Raw genomic sequence first — 5,437 nt, forward strand, 5'->3', positions numbered from 1 at the left:
TAAAGGTAGTAAATCCCGTTGAACTACTCGATTTAACCGTGCGAATACAAATACCTACCTGCATATATATATATATATATATATATATATATATATATATATATATATATATATATATATATATATATATATATCCGTACATTAAGGGAGACATAACGTCACAGTAATTTTATCTTTTTTTTTTTTTTTTTTTTTTTTTTTTTTTTTTTTTTTGCCAACTGTTATCAGATTTGATTCAGTTTTTATAATGTTTTTCTTTTAATGTGTTATTGGTCGAAATAGTATCGAATTGTGGCTTAATGGTATTTAGCTTCATCACTTTTAGCACAAGTTCGCGGCATTCTTTTTTCTTAGGTTTTCTTTTAAACATAAACATGTATTGTGAATTTATTTCTCGTAAAACAAATGTTTTTCACTTTTATCAGATTATCACTTTATCCCTTGATGAAGCAAGCTAAAGAAAAAAAGAGAAAGGCATTGGAGAAATTATCAAGAGAGAATGAACGGGCAATATTGAAATACATCAGTCATATAGAAACTAATATCACTGAAGCTGGAGAAGTTTACTAATTGAATTATTATCAAATTCAAGGGATTCAACTTAAAGAGATTTGTCAGCTTCAACTACGTCAAAGGATAAAGAACACGAGGAAGAAAGTGGGCATAAAAGATGTTGGCCTTTGGCCAAGCAAGACTATCAGTGCTACATGGATCTTTCTGATACGACTTTGTGCGTCTCAGGGTCAAAATCTGGATTCTTATTTTGATGAAATAATTTGTCAAGGTGTTTTAATCAAAGGACAAACTAGAAAACTAACACACCTTAGATGTCAGGCTGCCAGAAAACCTCAACTAAATCAATCAAACTAGAAAGCTAACACGCTAGTTTTTTTTTTTTCTAAACTTTGCTAAATGACGAAATAATGTTTACTCCCCTTCCAAATATTTTTACTGCTTTCGTTGCAAACTTTTTTTCAGAAAGAAAAAATTTAATTTTGAATATCGAGTCAACCTATGTTGGTAGCTGAATCCCAAAATATCCGAGTATGAATTCAATTCACCTGAAGTTCGGAATTTCACACAATGGAGGAAGTTGGAAGTTAGAATTGCTTGTGGAGCAACAATTCATAAAAAAGAGCTAGTGGTTGTTGAAAGCCATGTAAAAAAGTGTTAGGAAATTATTTCAAGATTTTTTATATTTTTAGATTCTTAGCTAAACACAATTTAACTTTACGAGGCCACCGAGAAAGAAGAAATTATCGGAGAAATGGGACTGATGTTGAAGTGTTGAAGCAACGGAAAACGGAGGAAACTTCTTACAAGTTCATTTGTAGGCGAAATATGATTCAGTTTTACGTGAAGATCTAAGAATTAAGTTGGGAGACAAGTTTGCTACTTCGTATAAGTCTCGTACTAGACACGTTAATAAAATTTTGGTATAAAGCGTAAGAGGCAAAATGTTGATGGAAGTAAAAGAAGCCATGTACTTTTCCATAATATTTAAAAGCACTCCTTGCATCTCATAGAAGGATCAAACAAGCTAAGTTTTTCGATATGTTATGATCGATTCGGTGAATATGAAGTGAAGGTTTTGACATCATTTCTCGATTTCATTTAAACAAAAGGTAGAACAGCCGACAATACTCGAACAATTATTTTGGGGAAAAACAGAGTAAAATAGTGGATGATGGTGAAGAGAGAAAATGTGAAAGAACCGGGTAAACCAGGAAAGTAAAACAGGGTTTATAACCTCCCCTCCCCACAGTAAAATATACGAATTAAAGAAATGTGTATGAAAGCCAAAGCTGGATTATAGAAATGAATGTGAAGTATGATTCTTGAAAGTATATATAGAGTTAGATACGTTACGACGGATTGTTTGTGGAATAAAATGCATATTATTATTATTATTATTATTATTATTATTATTATTATTATTATTACTTGCTAAGATACAACCCTAGTTGGAAAAGCAGGATGCTATAAGCCCAGGGGCCCCAACAGGGAAAATAGCCCATTGAAGAAAGAAAAAAAAATTAAGAACAGTGACATAAAATAGATATCTCCTACATAAACTACTGTATAAATACTTTAACAAAACAAGACGAAGAGAAATAAGATAGGATTATGTCCCCGAGTGTACCCTCAAGCAAGTGTACTCTAACCTAAGACAGTGGAAAACCATGTTACAGAGGTTATGGCACTACCCAAGACTAGAGAACAGTGGTTTGATTTTGAAGTGTCCTTCTCCCAGAAGAGGTGCTTACCATAATTAAAGCGTCTCTTCTACCCTTACCTAGAGGAAAGTGGCTACTGAACAATGACAGTGCAGTAACTCCATGGGTGAAGAAGAATTGTTTGGTAGTCTCAGTGTTGCCAGGTGTATGAGGACAGAGGAGAGTATGTAAAGAATAGGCCAGACTATTCGGTGTAAGTGTGGGCAAAGAGAAAATGAAAAAGAGTCGGAATGTTCCTGAGACACTTTATCATATAGAGGAAATTGCGGACGACAGGTTGGCGAAAAGTTAATCATTCTGAAGTTTAGCGAGGAAGGAGACGAAGACGAAATGGTATTGGAACGGAAGGGAAGAGCCTCAAAGGGGAAAATCTTCACAGATATGAAAATGTAAATTCTAAAATTCTTTTTCATGTGAATATATTTGAGGAGACTTATAATCTGGTTGAAAATAAATTGAATTTGAAAAGGTATTTTAACGTTAAATGGGAATTTAAATAAAAGAAGATGGGTCTGACAACGTTGTCTGCTGAAAATTTACTTTGCAATACATCCAGAGAGAGATATGGTTGCATGACACTAAAAGGGGGTTGAAGTAGGTAAATGTTTCTTCGTTCTTGACAAATGTGCTTAAGGCTGCATATTACTGTTTGTCCCTTACTCTAACTTAATTCCATCCATAAACTGGACCAAAAAAATTGGAATTAAGAAATAAAGAAAAATTGACCACACTGTGTGTGTGTGTGTATTTGCGTGTGTCTACATTTTAGATGGCTACGTGAAAAAGAAAGGTAATAATTGATTGAACATTCATGCTTAAACTAGTGGAACCCGTGTAAATTACACGAAATGATATTTTCAATACTAATTATCCTGTTCCTAACCTATACATGTTTGAATAAAATGTGATAAGATTTGACTTGTGTATTTATTTTTAAAAAAATAGCAATATATGAAACAATTTACAAAACTTCTAAATATACAATATTTCTAGTGAAGGTAGTTCTTCTTCTCTGGCCATGAGTAGAATTATTCTGTTCCTAGACCTTGCTCTTGAGAAGGCTACATAAAGTTGTCCATGAGTAAAGCAAGGTTGTGGTAGGTAGATCCCAACCTTATCGAAAGTCTGTCCTTGAGCTTTATTAATGGTCATTGAATATGATAGGCGGACGGGAAATTGAGTAATGTCTAGGAAGATTTGAAGCAAAGGGTTATCAGAATTATGAGAAATCTTTTACAATAAGAACGGATTAGTCGTTAAACGAAAAGTCCCGATATTAATTTTATAATCTAGGTTATGGAAATTGATAGAACTCAATTTTTTGTCTAATATTTAAAAAAAATTCAGGTGCTAAAGACAAAATTGGGAAAAACTATATAAGATGTGCTTTGGTTAAGCAATCAAAATCTAATTTGAATTTGTAAGAGTATACCATGAAATACTTTCCGTTTTCTGTAAAGCGTGACACACGAGTATACCATGAAATTATTTCCATTTTCTTTAAAGCGTGACACTAAATAAAGAACACACACGCTATTGTATTAATATATAGATTACTGAGTCGTGAGTGTATTCATACGGCCAGAAATCTTCCTTAACAATAGTCACTTCATGCACCTACATCGAAGGCTCATCTGTAGCCTGTCAAACCCTCTTGCACTTGGTATCCTGCTCCTCTCTCTTACCCATAATCTCTTTTCCTTGTTTCTGATTCCCCACTATTCTTTACCAATACCACTTTCACACCAGATTTCAAGCCATTTCAAGGTTTTATATCTCCCCCATTCATCCCAGCACATCCAAATTATTTACTCCTTTCAACAGAGTATCGTCTTCCATTCATTCTAAATGACAAGCCATCTCAACACATCCTGGTCTATCCTTATACTAACGTTAGTTGTTTCACCTCTTGCGTATCTCCACATTGCTCAACCTTTCAACTCTTTTTATGATGCATCTAAGGAAAACTACAAAAATCTGTGATAAATATCACATTATATCCGAGTATCAACAGTAAGAGTCCTCCTCTTAGTTTTTTTCTCGTTCAATCAAGCCTTGGCGTTATGAATAACTTGAAATATTGTCATAATCAGCTGTTGATTTTAGAAATGAAGAGATTACTGTGTTAGCGGTAATTACTTTCAAGTATTAACTGAAATTTGACTTCAATGTTAATGGAGAAGACGGTAATCTTAAGTTTTTTGACGGAAATATCATAATCTTCTTTTATGAAAGAATTACGGATAAAATCAATTTAATGCTGATGCCAAATTTATTGTTTCATTAGTAAAGTTCATCTTTCAATTAGGTACTAAGGTTCCTTGATTGTGGTCTGGAAGTTCGTGTGACTGGTCTTGATTTTAGTGCTGCCCTTGACCGGTCTAGTCATGAGGCCATTATTTTCAGACGTATATACAGTTGGGAGTAGGTGGCTCTTTTCATCATACTGAATTTGTAAGTAATATAATGCAAAGAATAGTTTTTGACGGGCATCACAGTGATTATCTGGTGTTCCTCAGGGTACCGTTCTCTGCCCATTACTTTTCTTATTATATACGCATGATATATAGTTTGGGTTAGCAAACAAGCTTATTGCATATGCAGATGATGCTACTCTCTTTGCATCAAATATATCTCTTGAATGTAGACCCGTGGGTTCTGAATCCTTGAGCTGGCTAAAATTAGTTTACGGTGATAATTGGGAGAGATGAAGCTGAGCCCAATCAAAATTCAAATTTGAATTGTGATTAGGTCAAGAACGGTGGCTCCTCAATATCCAGATCTTTTAATTGATAATGTTTTTTAACTGTATACAACTCATATAATATCTTCCTAGACTGTACGTAGTATTAGGTATGCAGTGAATTCTAAGTCTTGCCTTCTCCATCATCGGATACAATACCACATGGCATTATGGAAGTTTTATTCCAGTGGTGACTAGATTTTGGAATTATCTTCCTAATCTGGTTGTTGAATCAGAGGAACTTCAGAAGTTCAAATATGTTGCAAATGTGTTCCTGTTGAATAGGTTAACAAGTCTGGCTTCAAAATTATATATGACTTATCTATTTTACTTTGTTACTGATTTTAATGTTTTTTTTCTATAATTTATAATGTCTCATATATAATTCATTCGTCGCTTCTTTATTTCCTTTACGTACTGGGCTGCTTTCCCAGTTTGAGCCCATTCTGCTTCTATC

At 33.8% G+C, this 5,437-nt stretch overlaps 1 pseudogene; it reads left to right on the top strand.

Annotated features, from left to right (window-relative positions):
• Positions 1 to 444: 444 nt before the first annotated feature.
• LOC137645441 (uncharacterized) overlaps positions 445 to 5,437 on the top strand; it is an 82,903-nt pseudogene continuing 77,910 nt past the window's right edge.

Source organism: Palaemon carinicauda, chromosome 8, assembly GCF_036898095.1.
Source record: "Palaemon carinicauda isolate YSFRI2023 chromosome 8, ASM3689809v2, whole genome shotgun sequence".
NCBI classification, from domain to species: domain Eukaryota; kingdom Metazoa; phylum Arthropoda; class Malacostraca; order Decapoda; family Palaemonidae; genus Palaemon; species Palaemon carinicauda.